General features: G+C 39.4%; 1 long non-coding RNA gene across 1 annotated transcript; it reads right to left on the bottom strand.

Annotated features, from left to right (window-relative positions):
• Positions 1-3,184: 3,184 nt before the first annotated feature.
• On the bottom strand, positions 3,185-6,924 carry LOC112842472 (uncharacterized). Its single transcript, XR_003214245.1, has 3 exons — positions 6,676-6,924; positions 4,950-5,028; positions 3,185-3,469 (listed from the first exon to the last, which is right to left on the bottom strand). It is a non-coding gene; the product is annotated as an uncharacterized LOC112842472 (long non-coding RNA).
• Positions 6,925-19,412: the final 12,488 nt, after the last annotated feature.

Genomic DNA, 19,412 nt, shown 5'->3' with positions numbered 1-19,412 from the left:
AGACTCTAGAAAAATAAGTAAAACTTACTGTGCATTCATCTTTCAAACATTGAGAAACATAGACAGATAACACTCAGAGAAAATTTATTTCTCTAAACATCATCCGACTTTTTCCTGTCTTCAAATAAACCAGGGGCTTAAACATATCAAAAGGATAGTAGCCTACCTGTCTGAACCATGCAATTCTATGCAATTGCTAGTCATATTCTCTCTGAAAAGAATTGTTCTCCAATTAAAGCCAGCAGACCACCTTTGATATATGACTATTGGAACTGCTTTGGCACCGTGAATTTTTTCGGCACTTAAAAGGAATAGGAGCAGATATAAGTAATGTGCTCCCACACAGTAACAAAACTTTAACACCCACATAGGCACCAATTCAAATTTCAGTTTAAACTAAATACAGTGAAGGGAGGCTAACTGTTAAAAACCAACAGTATCTCTGAGTAATGCTCAACTTTGAGCTTTGAAGGATTAAGGGAGGGAAAGACATTGTAGGTGATGGGTGGAGGTAAAAAGAAATATGGAGAAAAGCAGGGTATTACCTTGGAAAACTGGTGATTTTCCTGTTTTGAATTATTCTCCTTTGACCTTTGTTGACCTTTTAACTTTTTCTATTTTTGACCGAGTTTAAAGGGTACATAGTGATATGGAAAATCAAAAAATCAAAGTGCATTATCATCATCATTTAAACTTTAATAAATTCAGGCTGTTTTCTTTGTAAATCAGACATTTCTGCAAGGCTTTCCCCTTTCAGTTATGAAGGTTACAGAAGACATTGGGGATCACTAGCAAAGCAGAGGCTCTGCTGTTAATGGGAAACAAACTGTGCTGGAGTAGAATTATTTCTGGAGGAACAACTGGCCTTCAAGTGTGAAAAAACCAAATTTGACTTTGGGGAAGTAAGACAGCAGAGATGGAGACTTAAAAAAACGTGTTTGTGTGGGTGTGTGTGTGAGAGAGAGTGTCTGCAGGGAGGGTGGGAAATATTTGAGATGTGATGTAGACAGAAAAGGACATGAAGGATAAAGCTCCACTGAGGATATGGTAAGAGGTTCCCTTTTCACTTCAGCACTGAATCAAACTGGTGATGTGTGTAAAGTGATGAAGAGTTGGAAGAGAGAAGATAGGACGTTAGGTTAAAGGTAAGGACAAAGACAGGTGACAGAAGTGAAAGACGACGAATATGGAGGGTGAAAGACTTATTATTAGGGCTACGTATCGTCACTGATATCTAGAATTGATTCGATTCCAATTCACAAGGTCCCGATTCGATCCATGATTCAATCGATTTGATTTGAATCGGGGAAATTTGGCCTCAGACAGTCAAAAATATTATAATTCTGAACATTTATCAGTACATATTCATATTTGTATATCTATAAAAAGAAAGCTGACACTTGTGAGACTTTATCAGAGGTGTAAGCATCACAGCAGATGCCTTTGTGTCAAAGTAACAGAGCATAAAACACAGAAACACATGAAGGAGAAAAACAGAAAAAAACCATGAATCAGCATATAAACTCATGCTGCTGTAGTGAAGCAGAGCAAAGTTACAGAGGTTTAATTAGAGACACAGCTAAGCATTTAGCAATTTCGCATAATTTGAAAAACTTAAAATTTCTTCAGTATTGAACAGCAGAAATTAGGCTTTCTTGTCAGAAGTCAGTTAGATTAAAAAAACAAACAAACAACAACACAGTGGCAGACAGCGCTGTACAAAACGGTAGTTTTTGCTTATTGTGGTGGAAGCAAAACAGCAAAAGTAAGAGGGAATTCATGATGATGTTTATGCGAAGCGAAATGTGAAGCGTAGTTTGGATCTTCTTTTGCTGCTGGTTCAGTCAGTCTTGGTTGGAGAGAGACAAAACTGCAGCTTCAGAATCTAGCGCAAAAAAACAAGTAAACACAAAGCGCAGACCCGCCGACGCGTTGGAATCTGTGAGCTGTCTGCTTTCAGCCCCGACGGCGTGTCCGACCGCCTACGCGTCGTCGGGTGAGAAAGCCCACATCTCACTGATTCTGATGCGTCGGCGAGTCCGCGCTTTGTGTTCGGGTCTTTGTGCAGAATCCGTGTACCTGCTCTCATTTATATTTTTAGCTGTTTGGTATCATACCTAAAAAGTTGAATTTTACGGTAAATAACTGGCAGCTGTGGTTGCCAGAATTTCACCGTGGAAAATATAGTGATAATGTAGAATGTATAACGGTATACTTTGTTGATAAATGTAAAATTCACAATAAAGAATCATAAACCTGTTCATGGTAACTCATGTAAAAGCAACAAACATTCCATTAACCTGATTACAGTTTTTCATTGTAAAGTACAGTGAAACTGTATAAAATAAATATTAAAAAGTTGAATATTACGGTAAAATACTGGCAGCTATGGATGCCAGAATTTCACCGTAGAAAATATGGTGATAATGCAGAATACATAACCATATACTTTGTTGATAAATGTAAAATTCACAGTGAACTTTGGTTTTTGTACAATTATTACATATGAAATAAAAAACTAATATAAAGTAAACCAGTTAAAATGCATTTTTAATAAGCTTGTTTACCGTCTCCTACTGACAAAGCACAGAAGAGCTGTATAATACAAAACATGCCTTTTTATTCAAAAGTTCATATTTACACTAAATTATTGGCAGCTGTTGCAGCCAGAATGTCGTCTAAAAAAATTAAGGTCCAACAAATGAGGTAATAAACATAATAGGGCTAACTGGCATAAAACTTACATTCTTTGACTTTTTGTCATAGTTTGCTAGAAACATTAATAAAAACCAGTAGAGACAATGTTTCAATTAAACAGTTAACATCCATCCATCCATTCGCTTCCACTTATCCTTTTACAGGGTGGTGGGGGGATCTGGAGCCTACCCCAGCTGTCATAGGGCGAGAGGCAGGGTACACCCTGGACAGGTCGCCAGTCTGTCACAGGGCTAACACACAGGGACAGACAACCATTCGCACCTATGGGCAATTTGGATTAATCAATTAACCCATCCCCACAAACTGCATGTCTTTGGATGGTGAGAGGAAGCCGGAGTACCCGGAGGGAACCCACGCAAACACGGGGAGAACATGCAAACTCCACACAGAAAGACCCCAGCCTGATGGTGGAATTGAACTCAGGACCTTCTTGCTGTGCAGCAACAGTGCTAACCACCGTGCCACCGTGCTGCCCTAAGCAGTTAATATTTAATGATCAAATTAATGACTAAAAAGGCACTGATCTAATTAATATCAAAATTAATACAACCAAAAACAAATAAGTACATAATAAACAGTCAAACAAAATTTAAAACACTTGATACTTGCAGTGGTTGGCAAAGTTTCTTTTTATCCAGACAGTCTCTGATGGTGTCTGAGGAACTGGAACAGGTTTTGGATTGAATGTGCTGGAGGACTTGCATGTTGTTCTTCAGATGCTCGGTGTAGATTACCTTTCTTTCCTTGCAGTCTGAAAGCAAATACAAAGCACAATAAAGCAAACTGCCCATTTCAAAAGCAAATATACAATCTTACATCTAATAGAGCTGACACAATTAATCGTATAATGATTTACAATTGTGATGCATTGCAATGTGGGAAAAAAAAGCATTCTTAATCCATTCAGAAGAAACTAATTGATTATTAAATACAGTCCCGATCAAACGTTTAAGACCAGTTGAAAAATGGCAAAAAAATCATCTTTTACATGGTTGGATCTTAACAAGGTTCCAACAACATGCAACAAGCAGAAATGGCAGTGAGACAAAACATTTAACTTACATTTAACAAACTTAAACTGGGACAGGCTGTTTTACAGCTGATCAAATGTTTAGGACCACATGCCTTTAAAAGGCCAAATCTGTGGAAAACTGTGGGTTCATTGTCATTTTCTGTCAGGTAGTCAGACTGTCAGGATGTTCTGATGGCAAAAGCAAAAAAACTTTCCTTTTTGAACATGGTTGGCTTGTTGAACTGCATAAGTAGAGTCGCTCACAGCGCACCATCGCTGCTGAGGTGGGACGCAGTTAAGACGGTCATTTCTTACATTTATTATATAATATATAAAACTTTTGATCAGCTGTAAAACAGCCTGTTTCAGTTTAAGCTTTCTTTTTAATAAATTACATGCTCAAAAAATGTTTTGCCTTACTCCTATTTCTTCTTGTTGCATGTTGAAGCTCTACTTGGAACCTTGTTAAGATCCAACCATGCAAAATATGATTTTTTGCCATTTTTCAAATGGTCTAAAACTTTTGATCAGGACTGTACAACCTAAAAATAACAGCAATTTGTTTTCTTCAGCCACATACATCACAATGGACCAACAAGTGCAGTCTGTCTTCAGACAAGTTTTGAGCAATAAAAAAGTAGCTTATATGTAACCTCCTTTATTTGTTGATCAAAAGAAACAAACTGAAATGAAGTTATCATGATGCATTGGGAAAAAAATTACATTTTTCAGCGCAAAAATCTGTAGTTTTCTAATAAAATCTCTGTTACTGAGCCTCACAGGTCCTTTTCTGCTGCGCATCACATGCCAACAGTGGCTTCGCACATGCGCGATTCATTTGCAGTCTGGATGCAGTGGGGTAAAAATTACCTGTTCCATCTTCCATTCCACCACGTCATCAATTATGAGAGGCAACAGCCTTACAAACTTCCAGTTTTGTATTAACTGTCCTGAGAGTTTGTTGAGGACTGACCTCACACGGCTTTGAAGAGGTATCAGAGTCAGAGTATTTAAACTGTTTAATGCTCCAATTCAGAATGGAGTAGGTGAACCATTCTTTTTTTTCACAAAAAATTTAAGAAACAGCGCAAAAAAAAAAGACAAAATGCCATAAAAATCTTGTGTCCTAATCAAAATGGCAAACCTGGCTGACAGATGTGAAAATATTTTAAACAGTTGAAAACTGACTCAAACTTTACTCCTTCTATATCAGGTGTACCTTCAGTCTTGAGGTGTTCAACAGAAGAGTTGTACATCTCTATGGTGCATTCTGCTCCACGCTGATTTGGATCACCACCCTGAAAAACAGATTGCGTCATTAAACAGTATCTAGAGAAATGTTGTGTACGACTAAAGCAGAAGCCACCAGTGCAATGTGAGCCCAAATTATCTACAACATGCAAAACAAGGTTCCTTTAACTACAGTTTTATCTATTTATTTCCATAACCTAAACGATTAACAACTTCAAAGGCATCTTGGTATAGCAGTAGTTTGAAACATAATGGATTTTGGTAAAAAAAAAAAAAAAAAAAGTACTACTTTTGAATATCTGACCATCACTAATGTCACACAGTACATCTGATGAAGACTCAGCTGATTGGTCACCTGTTACACATATCTGGATCCCTTAACTGCCTCACAAAGCTTGGAAATACCCTCATCAGATAATGTTGTTTCAGTTTTAAGAAGTGTAGTGAGCTTATTCAGAGTATTTGACTGACCCAACTCATGTATTTTTTTTTTTTTAAATTTCCTCTACAGTGGTCAGGATGGCAGAAGCAGGCCGCAATAAAATACATAACCCCTCAGTGACTTCACTGACTTGGCACAGAAATAAAAAAGGAACACTGTCTTTAGGTGCTTTTGGTAAATTAAACTGGCGTTTGTTTCACAGTAAAGCTAGCTAAAAATCTTCAACCTGCTGCATTAGTATGAACTTTCCAGAAAACTAAACAGGACTGAAGGCAAAGCCTGCGACAGAGGAACGCTTTCAACGCAACAAGAAAACTGACCGAGCGAACTATGGTTACAGCTGATATACGTTTAATGTCTAATGATATACTTAAATTGAAAGAGAAGCTTGTTGGTTCAGTGCAGGGTGCTGCTGGCACCTAGTCTATGGGCTCAAAATGTGGTCATAAATATTTTGTACTTGTAAATCAGTTTTGTACTTGTAAATCAGGATTTGTATGTGTAAAAAGAATTTGTGTGTGTGTAAAAAAAGATTTGTATGTGTAAAAAGAATTTGTGCGTGCGTAAAAAAGATTTGTGTGTGTGTAAAAAAGATTTGTATGTGTAAAAAAGATTTGTGTGTGGACTTAGCCAAAAAAACCCCTGCAAGTCACAAGTATGAATTTTGGCCCTATTTTTCTTCCTGTCATCTGATTGGTCAATGTCATGTCAATCACAAATGTAACAATCCAATCAGAGAACAGATGGGTTTGGCTGTCGGAGGGGCACTTTTTTGAACTGCAGGTCCTTGAAGGGTAATACAGTTTGAAGCTGGAGGATCTCTATATAAATATCCGATAGCAGCAAGGTCCGCAGCTGTTTAAAGGATGAAGTTGTGGTATATCAGTGGTTAGAAATACCATTATTACTTTAGGATTAGTTTAACACAAAGTCAGGGCTGACCCGGGACCATTGCTGTGAGTCACAGTGCGCAGCATAAAGGTCCTTTCACATCGGACGCAGGATGTGCTGCTAATGGTAACTAAAAGCAAAGTGTTACGTTCTTTGTCTAGGCGTGTATGAACGCAACAAGAAGTTGGCCCACTCACACACCACCCAACTAAGTACACAAACAACAATATCTTCTAAAATGCTAACCAGCCATTATTTTGCTTCAGCTGTGAGCAGTGCCAAAAATAACAAACAAAACTCCCTACTGGTCCCTATGCTTTCCTACACAAAATAAACACCAACCAAAAGACAATCCACTTACCTAACTTTCTAACAAAAAACAGGAGAAAACTTAATCAACAAAAATGGCTTCTCACACCTACTAGGCTGCTGCAGTGAAGAATATGTACAAGGTGAACAAAATACACGATTGCAACTTGACATGACTATTTAACACCAGACACACGAGTGGAACATGGTGGATACACAGACGGACCAGCCACTACAATGACTAAAGACGTGACTTAAATACACACAGAGAAACACAGGGAGATTACACACAGGTGGGGAACACAGCGGGGATAATCAATCAGACGAGACAGAGGTAAAACTGAACGCACTCACATGAGACGCAGACCTTCACAATAAAACAGGAAACGAGAACACTACACCAAAACGCAGACCTGACACTGAGAGACAGACAGACAGAATGACACATGGAACCTGAACTAAACTAAACGTGAGATACAACCGAGAACAAATCCTTAAACATGACATAAAACAAAACACTGACAACATTAAATCATAACAAAAGGATCCAGAATTTGTTGCGCTGGCTGCTGAGCTCTGTGGGTTTTTGCAGCAGCTCTACCTGTACTAGATGCACCTGCTCCTTGTCGTTTCTATCTCTGACTTTATGTCCTCTACAAGAGTTTCTGGTTTTTTTGATAGTTCTTCAAATGTTCAATAAAAACATGTATGCTAATTCATAACGAAGAAAGCTTTGTAATGAAGACTGTCATTTCCAAAACACTGCCCCCCCCCCGCGGTCCGCAGCGCTGTATTAAACAGTAGACCTGTGACACAAAAATCACCAAACTCGGACGACCACAGACTGTTTTCCTTCGTGGTGATGAAGGAAAACGCTGGGTTGGCATGTAAAAGGGCATTTATTCCCTTCAAAGACCTGCAGTTCAAAAAAAGTGCCCCTCCGACAGCCAAACCCATCTGTTCTCTGATTGGATTGTTACATTTATGATTGACAAGACATTGACCAGTTGCAGGGGTTTTTTGGCTAAGTCCACACACAAATCTTTTTTACACATACAAATCTTTTTTACACACACACAAATCTTTTTTACACATACAAATCTTTTTTACGCACCCACAAATTCTTTTTACACCTACAAATCTTTTTTGCACACACACAAATTCTTTTTACACATACAAATCCTGATTTACAAGTACAAAACTGGTTTACAAGTACAAAATATTTATGACCACATTTTGAGCCCATAGGAGTCAGTCTGGACCGTTAGAAGTGGCGCTATCTTCTTCTTCGTTGGTTTGGCGGACTACACGCTTCCAAGGAGTATTAGTGCCCTCTGCTGTTGCAGTACCTCACAGTCAGACAGCTATTTCTGACAACATAGTACCCTCCCCGTGTAAGTTTTTATATATAAATATATTTTCAATTCAATTCAATTTTATTTATATAGCGCCAAATCACAACAAAAGTCGCCTCAAGGCGCTTTATATTGTACAGTAGATAGCACAATAATAAATACAGAGAAAAACCCAACAATCATATGACCCCCTATGAGCAAGCACTTTGGCGACAGTGGGAAGGAAAAACTCCCTTTTAACAGGAAGAAACCTCCGGCAGAACCAGGCTCAGGGAGGGGCGGCCATCTGCTGCGACCGGTTGGGGTGAAAGAAGGAAAACAGGATGAAAGACATGCTGTGGAAGAGAGACAGAGATTAATAACAGATATGATTCGATGCAGAGAGGTCTATTAACACATAGTGAGTGAGAAAGGTGACTATATATATATATATATATATAGGTGACGGTTTAGACACGTGATGCATTGTCTTCAAAACGTGCATATAAAAATGAGACTTTTTAAAGAAAGTCATTGTTACAGCTTTTATAATACATTCCTTGACTGCTCTTGACCTCGCAAACTACACCGATTTATTAAAATTATTTCATTATTTGTTTGTATTTCATTTTGATCAATTAATTTTAATTTCAGCAGGTGGTATCACACTCAAACAGACTGAACACGGACTGAACAGTGGCAAATCCATGATTTAAACCTCCCTATACCACAAAAAAAAATTTTTTTCATTGTAAATAGCTGTGTTATACTTGGTGAGACTGTAGAACTTAAAGAAATATACATATTTTTTTTATTTTTAGTAATTGTTTGTATTTACTATTAACATATACTGTTTTATCAAACAGCCTTAGCTTGTTAATATTTTAAAAAAAATCACCGTAATTTTCACAATAATTCTACCAATGTTTTGACATTTTGTTAAAATTAAAAGTACGGTATGTTTTAGGTAATTAATATACAGTTGTAAATCGTAAATTCAAATGAAAAAATCAGGAAAGATTGTCATTCATGCAGAATTATTATGTAAATTGTAAGGTGATTAATTGTAGATAATGTTACAGATTTTTCCTGTTGTTTTCAAAAACAATGTGCAATATTACTGTAAATTAATATATTTTCAACATATTAGCAGTGTAAAATTTAAAGGAAATAACCGTTTGTCAATATACAGAAATTTAATATAGATATTACAATCATTTACTCTTTTTGGTTTAATGGTAATTTACCGTTGCCATTTTACAGTTATTTACCATAATTTTTACGTACATTTCTTACAGTGTATTTGTTATCCAGTTGTTTAGGTTAGTTATTCACTGTGAAAAAAAGGGGTGGGAGGCTCAGAAAATTCAAAATATCACAGTAATCGGATCGGATTCAATAGATGAGTGAATTTTCTTGATTTGTGACTGTTGTTTGTTTTACTTTACTGAACTACAATATTCCTGTGAGTTTAAGAATAAAATTCAAACTTCAGTAGCATTAATGTCCACCTTCAAGAAATTCTTGTTGAGTAAACAAATTTTCTAACATCAGTAACATAAAATTTTGACTTTATTACTTTTTGATGTTCCCTCATGTCCCGCAGAACATCAAGTGCATATTTAGTTAAAAAGCCACCAAGGTCCTCTCTTCTTTAGCTCAGAGGACTAAAGACATGTTTTTCCTAAAGAATTTCAAGAATCTCAGTTCGAACCAACCAGCTACAATCAAATGTCTTCTCTAAGTCCAAAAAAACACATGGAATCTTTTGGCAAACTCCAGTGCACCCTCATATTTAAGAAGGTAAAGAATGGATTCAGTGTTCTATAATTGAGATGAAAACCTCATCAGTTCATTGTTCCAACATCTGAGGCTCGACTAACAGATGGACTCTACTCTAAATTAACTTGACATACATCTACCTACAGGGAGGTACCTACACCTACCGGGAGGCTGCCCAAATGTTGGAACATACTCTTTGGTCCTCCTTCTTGAAGAGAGGAACCCCCACAACAGTCTACCAATAAGGAAGTACTGATTGTGATTTCCACACAATGTTAAAGAATAGTATCAGCCATGATAGCCCCACAACATCCATCTTGAGAAATTATAGGCTCCTTTCACCTCTGGTGTCCGTCTGAATCTTGTTGGAGATATCTTGGAGGTGGGAGTTGAGGATCTCGCACATCGGGGCTCTGACAAATGCTTCCACTGCACCCGTACTATGCATTTGGGTATCCCAGTCCTGTCCAGCATTCACCCCACCCACCTGACCCTGAGTACTTTCTCCCACACTGAAAACACTGGAATGATAAAATTATTTGAACATTACCTAATAACACTGATTCAGGACACACAATTAGTTATTTTAAACTTTTCTAGCAGTCCTTCACAAACAGGGAACAGTCTGTCTATTCTCTCCATCTGTCAGCTGCTGCTGGCTCTTCCTCCTCCTCTTCCTCACACACTGTGTGAGGAAGAGGAGGAGGAAGTTTGTCCTGGTGGATCATCAGGGGTGCAACGCCTCACAGATGATGTGCAGCAGTGGGTCCCTCAGTCTGTCCTCACTCTGGACACTTGAAGTTGTCACACATGGAAATCAAATGTGTGATAAGCTGCAGGATTCAAACACAAGTGTAACTTATAAATACATGTTCATACTTTTATTACACAATCAGAGAGAAAGAAACAGAGAGAGAGTGCAGGACAGACAGACAGGTGACAGTCTCAGGTGTATACACTGCTACAAAACAGCACAAGAGAAGGAGGATTTAGTGTTTGTGTTATTACGAGTGCTAAACAAGAAGAGTTCCCAGATGGTACAGTGGACACATGTGTGACTCCTGTGATTAAAGCATCTTTCTTTCAGCTTAACGAGTGAACTGTCAACTCGTTCAAACAAACGTTAAAGTCCGTTTGGCTCGACACCACCGAACAGAGGCAGCAATATAACATAGCTAACATTAACAGTGCAGTGAATCCTGCTTGTGCCGTGATATTCAGGACTGCAAACTGAGCAGCATCACTGACTTTCAGCTTGTTGTGTTAGTGGATATATTACTGACTTTAATTATGCATAAAATCATCACATTCTCTGTAAGATTAAGGTCAACTATTGAACAGCGTATATTCTAAAGTGAAGGCTTTAAAACCAAGTTAGTACTAACATCACTAATGTCACATAACTTTGCCGACATGTGGCCAACAGTAATGTTTTAATGTTCTTTGTTATTAAACATTTGCGCATAAATAAGTGAAATAATATTCAGTACTTACTTTTAACAGTTTACTCTTCGGCCGCCCCGGTTTAGCCATCCGCCGTTTTTTTCGGCAAAATTATCCACACCCACCAGTGCACTATGAAGTCTGGGATATGTTGGGCAATGAAGGATACACAGACTCATCCTTAAAATTCAGGGAAATGAAGGACGCATTTGAAGGCCGCATTTCGAGCAGCCTTTGAATTGGGACAGCCTTCGTCGCGTCGCTGTGACGTAATCAACCTTAAAATGCAGCCTTTAAGGCTGCAGACCCTGAATTGAGATACGGCCGATGACTGAGCCTCTAACGAGCTGAGATAGGAGGCGGAGCTGCTAAGCTACGCCGAGACGGAAGAGCTGGTGTGTGAGGAGGCAGGTGGACGAACAAAGGGTGGAGATGCGGGAGAGTGATCAGCCGGAGATCAGCAAGGAGGCTCGCATGCAGACGGAGCAGCAGGAGGAGGAGCATGGTGCCTTTCAGGAACCCCCAGAGCCAGACGAGTCCCTTCGAAGACGTGTTGATACTCAGGGATTAGATATGGCTTTATGCATTATGCTTTGTGCATTATATTTATTATAAAGACAGGATGGATAGAACATGAAAAGTTGAACTAAACTGAACAACTGGACTGGACCAAAAACAAACATATGAAATTGACAATGACGAGACAAGGAACTGAGGGAAACTGAGGGCTTAAATACACTGGGTAATGATGATGAATGGAAACAGGTGAGAACAGAGCTGAACAAAGTCTAATGACACAGCAAGTAGAACTAAACATAATGCACACAGACAGATGACCAACACAATAAAACAGGAAACATACATGTGAAAATAAACAGTGACAAAATGTCCAGAACTGAAAACACTAGGTCACTGACCCAGGAACCCTGACACTAATTAGTTGTAATTTAGCTATTTTCTTTTAGTTCCAATTGCTTTCTCAACCTATTATTGTTCCGTGACAACTTTTTTGAAGCTGTTGCTGCAAACTCAAAACTGGCTTTTTTTGTTAATATGGTATGTTTTTTCAGTTTAAACATTTTTATTTGTTTTCTGTGTTATATTGTGACTTAAATTTCTAAACATGGTATTGATATTTTTGTTTTTGTTTTGTTTTGTTTTTAACATTTTACACAGCATCCCAGTTTTTGGAATATAAAACCTTGAATTTGCTAAGCAGAAGAGAATGGATGGATAGATGGATGGAAAGTTGTAAACCAAGTTAATTATGTGATGTCATATGACAGAAAATAGGGAACACCTTAATTGGTCAACTTAAAGGATTAAGAAAAACATGATGTTTTGAGCATCAAGGAGGAAAAGAGAGAAAATACGGTTTGCAGGATGGTAAGCAAGCTCAGAGGCAATTTGATTAAACCCTGCTGCATTATTCATCAATAAACCCAGAGTCCATAATGCATGACATGTCATGACCATTTTCATTAAGGTAGGGAACTCTATTCGTGTAAAAGCACTCAATCAGATACATCTGAGCCAGCTCTTCTCAGACCTGGAAGCAGAAAAAGCAGATGTGTTTTATCACAGTTACACTTGTTCGCTTGGCCAGGGCCCTATGCTGTCCTGTTTCTCTCTGAGTTCAGAGATAGGGCAATTTCTGGCAGTGAAAAAAACTGCCAGACGAAGAGACTGTGACCCAGGTGGCCTTGTAGATCTGGCTCTGTTTAACTAATCTACTGGCCATTTGAATGCAGTCAACACATAGAGGTCATCAGAGAGGCAAGGCAGAGGTCTTGTGGACATGTTAGCTGTGATTAACTAGGAACTTACCTCAGAATTATTATTCTTTGACAGAATCTGATAAGTGCAAACAATTTAGTTTTGTTAAATGAGACATATTGAATCAATTGATTAAGTTGATTAAGTGTCACATTTTTAAGGTTAGATTTCCTGTCAGAATGGTGCAAAGTGGTTAAATCAAGGCAATAATAAAAGGTGTCATTTTTATTTTTATTATTTAAAGAAAACATATACTTCCATTCCATTTTAGGGGTTCACAGGGTTAAACAGAACATACCTTAAGCTTTTTAGCCTTTTTTGGCTCACTCGTCTTTTTTGATGAAGCATTAGCTTACAACAACATCTATATCTACAGTGCCATGAAAAAGAATCTGACTCCTTCCTGATATATATATATATATATTTTTGTGGTGGTACAGTACAGAGTGAAACGAGACAACGTTTCTCCGAGACCATGGTGCTACATATGACATATAACAGACAATCAACACAGGACTACGTAAACTGCAATGTGCAAAAATTGCAAAATAAACAAGACAAGACAGTGCAACACTAGACAGAACAGGACGATACAGACACAAGACATTACAATGGAAATGTGCAAAATACTGAGACATTAACTTGGTGTCTGAAAGTGTACGTGTGTGGTGTAATTCCAGTCACTGACTGTTCAGGACTCTGACGGCTTGGGGGAAGAGATGGGCTTTTCTCAGCTTCCGCAGGAAGTAGAAACGCTTTTGGGCCTTCTTAGTTATGGAACTGGTGTTGAGGGACCAGGAGAGGTTCTCCGCCAGGGGACACCAAGGAATTTGGTGCTCTTGATGACCTCCACAGAGGATCCATCGATGTTAAGTGGACAGTGATCTCTCCGTGCTCTCCTGAAGTCAACAATCATTTCTTTTGTTTTGTCCACATTCAGAAATAGGTTGTTGAGTCTACACCAGTCCATTAGCTGTTGCACCTCCTCTCTGTATGCTGACTGGTCGTTCTTGTTGATGAAACCCGCCACAGTCATGTCATCGGCGAACTTGATAATGTGGTTCGAACTGTGTATTGCTGCACAGTCGTGAGTCAGCAGAGTGAACAGCAATGGGCTGACTACACAGCCCTGGGCTCCAGTGCTCAGTGTGGTGGTGTTGGAGATGCTGTTGCTGATCAGGACTATCTGAGGCCTCTCCATCAGAAAGTCTAGGATCCAGTTGCAGAGGGAGGTGTTCATGACGAGCCTCTCGAAGCACTTCATGGTAGTGGGTGTGAGGGCAACAGGATGGTAGTCGTGAGGCAGGACACTGAGGACTTCTTTGGCACGGGAACGATGATAGTGGCGTTGAGGCACGTTGGGACAACAGCAGTGCTCAGGGAGAGGTTGAAGATGTCAGTGAGGACATCTGTCAGCTGGTCTGCACATTCTCTGAGCACTGTTCCAGGAATGACCATCACTGAAAAGAGGGGGTGGCTTACGATGCCAATTCTCCGCTACCTATAATGCAGTTTTGAGATCCCTTCCCAGATGCCTCAACTCACATGCACATCTTGCTTCAGTTGACCTGAATAGCTCACATGATAGGGCGAACCAAAGTCTCACAGTGTTTTCACCAGAAACCTCTAGTGGTAATAACCTACGCCTTTTTTCACACCTTGGTTCATGTGACGAGACACATGTTTGATAGTTGATCAGTGACCCTCTTAAGGAACAACCACCACTGGGGTTTAAATACCCGGGCCTTTCCAACATTTCCCATATAGAAAAGATATATAAATCTTATAAGGTTTGTATCTGTGTTGTGTGATACTTGTATGAAAAGCATACAAGAGTGAAAACAGATATAAGATACCCTTGAAAAATTATATAAATGGAACTTGTATGTTTTGGATACTTCCTAAAACAATATATGAAAGTAATGAGAAAGTGGCCACTTTCATGAGTAAATCATATAAGCCTTATATGACTCACTATATGAAGCAAGCTAAAGCTGATTCAAGTCTTTTATAAGTTTTTTCCTATTTCTTTTCCATATGGGTTGATTTTGGACCTGAAGAAGCCTCCTGGGCGGGATATGAAATGTCTACAAAAAAGTTGTGTGATGGTCCTTGGTCTTTGACCCAGGTTTGTTATGATTTAATTCTTAGTTCTTGTTTGTTTTGTTCCTGTTCGTGTCCAGTCTGTCTTAGTCTCTCCTTGCTGTGTCCTCTTCAGCGTCACCTGTGTTGTAGCCTATCATGTTTGTTTATGAATGTCAAGTCACTCTCTCTTTGCCTTCGTCTCACTCTCACTCTCTTTGTCCCTCGCTCTCTCTGTCCCTTGCTCTTTCTCCCTCACTCTCTCTGTTCATCACTCTCATGTTTGTTGTTTTCCTAGTTGTGTCTCTGTCTCCTCCCTCCTTTCCCTATATTTAGTCAGTCTGAGTCTCAGCATGTGTTTCCCATGTTTTCCTGTGGCTGGTCTGGTTTTACTGTCATTATTGTGACAGTCTCTTGTCTCATGTGCATTATGTTCAGCTTTGCTTCCCCAGTTTTATTATGTCTAGTTTGCTCCAGCTGTGTACCCATGTGTCTCCACTTCTCCTAACCACACTCAATGTGTATATATTGTTTCAGTCTCCCCCTGTGTTCCTGTTTTCTAGCATCTCTAGTTTTATTTGTTTAGTTCAGGTTTCTTAGGGGTTTCCTATTCCCCTTTGCTTTTGTGTGATTGCCTTAGTTTTGTTTTGGACATCAGCCCTAATAAATTTGACTTGTTTTGCATTATCACCGCCTGCCTGCGAGTCTGAGTTCATTGTCATGATCTGTGTTCCTACATGACCTTCATGATCAGTGAAAACTCCAGTCACTTTCTACCATGACCTGAATAACCGAGAACCTGCCTAGAAAACAATTCCCCCAGTTCCAACAACTGAAATCTGTACTAGAACCAAAGATGAATGTAATAAATAGCCAGTTGCTTTTGAAATAAAGAAAATCATACACCTCCGAAAATTAACCTCCAGACTTATAAAGTTTCCAATTTCAGATATTGATGTAATAACAATGCTGCTGAAAAAATGGAAAAAATGGCTCTACTCATCCTGTTAAAAGTTCAGTTGTTAGCCCTCGGAAAACTATCAAGGAAAATCTATAACTTTTTGTCTTTTTATTTAATTGACTTATTTTACTTGGTTGCAGAATGAACCATGACTGTGTATTTGTAAAACCCATAAATAAAATAAGTTTTCATGTTTCAACTTGCTTACCCCTGTGTGTGTGTGTGTGTGTGTGTGTGTGTAACGTGTAAGCATTCTGCTGTGCCTTTGTGTGCCAGTTTTCTTATACCAGCTCCTTTGTCAGCAAAAAAAAGTCCATTAGTTTGTATAGAAGCTGGCTAGCACTGCTCTTTGAAGCTTTTTGTGTCAATGCATGCATGGAGAAATGTAATTCCTCTGAGCTAAGTATACAGTCCACGCATGTCTAATTGAAATGTTTTTACAAAAACAATAAAGCGATGGAGAGAGGGTAAAATCCAATTTAAAAAGTTGATGAGGATGAGCTTTTCTGGCTGGAATGATTCCTAACACTTCAAGGGTTCAGGTTAATTTCTGTAGCATTTTGTTATACACACACATGTGCACACACACACTCACACTTGTAGCGCATTTTAAAGTAGTAAAAATGCAAAACCTAGCACTCTCATTAAAACTGTCATGTTCTTATAGTCATGTACTTTTCATGCAGATAGGGCAAGACTCTGTACATTAAGAGATGAGGAAAAAGGAAGCAATTTCTATTACCTGGCGAGAGGCGAGTAGGGCAGTGGAGTCTCCTGGTAACAATTTATAGAGTTGCTGATGATCTGTTAACCAAATGCATTTTATCATTAGCGCCTCGTTGCAAATTACCCTCTTAATTCTTATGGAAATGAAAGCAATATACTTACAGAGTTAACTTATTTCTTCACACACTGCTTGGCTTTTGTTAGCATTTTTGTTAAATAATAACATGGCGTAAAATGTTGTATTTACCTGATTTTAAGACCTGCTAAAAAGCCAGATTTAACAAAAGTTAAATTTAATAATTGAAATAGGGCATACTTTCTTTTTAATAAAACTGTACGTAGAATGGGAAAGAGGCAGATTCCTTTCCAGGACACTACAGCCCACATCCCTGACCTGTGGTTTTCTTTCTTTCTTTTTGTTTAGTCATTCTTCTATTGTTAAAATATTTTTTTAAAGTAGTTTAACAAAAGAAAGAAAAATGCCAAAATGTTCTAAATAAACAAATTAGACAAGTGTTTGTTGTGAACGTTTCTATCTGTATAGCCCTCAATCTTAGGTCAGTGTATATTAGCTCTGACTCATCAAAATTTCACAAAGCCATGACTTAATCTATCTCCATATCAGTTATGACTATGCACAATTAATGCTGACCATTCATTACATAATGTGCTTCAAAGCGACACCCTTACACTGATAGTATGATAGTATGATTAGCTTATCATTCACAATTGTTGTTTAACCATAAAAAAAACAGGATGAATTTATTATAGTGTGCCTTCAGTAAACATTCGTGACTTTATGCAAAATTCAAAACTGTTTTGAACTAGCGTCACTCTTGTCCCATTAGTATTGATGAGTATTGATTTGAACTTACCAGTGCCTCATTAAGCTATGATCAATATTTATATTTTATAAAAAACATATTCTGAGAGCATAATCTTACAGTTGTCACATATTATGCCCTAGAGCGTGCAGGGTTACATCTGTGCTGAAATGTAGTAGCAATAAAGCATTACAGGATTGACGTACTTTAAATCCATCTACAGCTGTTCTTAACTCAAGAGAAAAGGAACTGTTGTTTTAGGAATTTTAAGATATTATTATTATTGTCATTATTAAGTTTCACAAACCTGACTATAGAATAGACACAACTTCCTTATCCATGTGGGGGGATGTAACAGCGACCTTTATCTGACCTGGACTTGAATTTCCAATTTTAACCTCAGACTTAAAAGCCTTTAACACTGTGAACTTTTGAGGACAGAATTACCCGTCAGACTTGCACCAAGAAACTGAAGTTTGTTGGAATGAAGACATGGATTTACAGTGAGGATTTTTTTTTCAGCGTTTGACCTGGCTATGAACTTTTCTCTCTTTGGGTGTATGTGTGGTGACAAATGACATGACAGAAGGACTTTGATGTTTTTTTCTGTGTATTTTAGACACACACTGCCTGACCAGATTTCTTTCTCTCTTTCTTTTTATCTTTCTCTCTTTCTAGCTATCAAAAAAATATCATTACAGATGGTGAGACCACTGCATCTAGTCTGTCTGTAACGATCTCATACTTCACATGCAATCTAATAACATTTAAAAGTTGCTTTAAAAGATGAGCTTGTGGAGGTAAGCATCAACGAGACAGAGCTCTCAGTTCTCACTCCTTCTTTATTTGTCTCTCACATCAACTGCTCATATCGCGCCACAAAACAGAGGAACACACTTCCCCAACACTGGGTGTGAGTGGAGCCCTCTAGTGGTCCACCACACATGCCCCCCCGAACACCCAGCAGAACTAGTCCAGGACCCGGGGCTTAAGCAAACGGCCGGAACGGCTGAACCGGGGGGGTGGGGAACTGACAGAGGGCAACCCAGCCCGGAAGCGAGCCTGGCACTGGCGGTCAGAAAAAGCTGCAGACGACTCGGACTCCGTTGATTGTGAGTCACTCCTGGGGGAAAAAACAGAATCCATCAGCCCGGTGGCAGGTGGGCGGCCGCGGCGAGGGGCCTGGGCCGGGACCACCTGATCCTCATGCATAACATGTGCAGGCTTAAGTCTGTCAACAGAGACAACCTCCTGCCGACCGCCAAAGTCCAAAATGAAATGTTTGTTGCCTGGTTTAAGAACCCTGTATGGCCCATCATATGGGGGACGCAGCGGAGTCCTATGGGCATCGTGCCTGACGAAAACGAAACAAGCAGAGTCCAACGAACTCGGAACAAAAGTGTCAGGCAGGCAGTGGTGCACAGGACCAGGAACAGGAAATGAGTCTCGTGGGGGGCAAAAAGGCAACAAAGAGGTATCAAAGCATGGGGGAGGGCTCTCAGGCAAGAATTCCCCGGGGACCCGGAGGGGCTGGCCGAGGACCAGTTCAGCCGGGGAAACCCCGAGGTCTTCTTTAACTGCGCTACGCAATCCCAGCAAAACCCACGGAAGACGGTCGACCCAGTCGCCACCTGTTAAGGAAGCCCGGAGCGCAGCCTTAAGAGACCGGTGAAACCGTTCGCACATCCCGTTAGCTTGCGGGTGGTATGCTGTGGTGCGGTGGACCGTGACCCCCAGGCTGTCAGCCATGGCAGACCAAAGCTCAGAAACAAACTGGGGGCCCCTGTCCGAGGTAATGTCAGCAGGGGGACCGAAACGTGAAACCCACGTCGACAAAAATGCTCTGGCCACCGTCGCCGCT

The sequence above is a fragment of the Oreochromis niloticus genome, linkage group LG2, assembly GCF_001858045.2.
Source record: "Oreochromis niloticus isolate F11D_XX linkage group LG2, O_niloticus_UMD_NMBU, whole genome shotgun sequence".
NCBI classification, from domain to species: Eukaryota; Metazoa; Chordata; class Actinopteri; order Cichliformes; family Cichlidae; genus Oreochromis; species Oreochromis niloticus.
The sequence above is the reverse complement of the archived record's forward strand: the minus strand, read 5'-3'. Positions and strand labels throughout refer to the sequence as shown.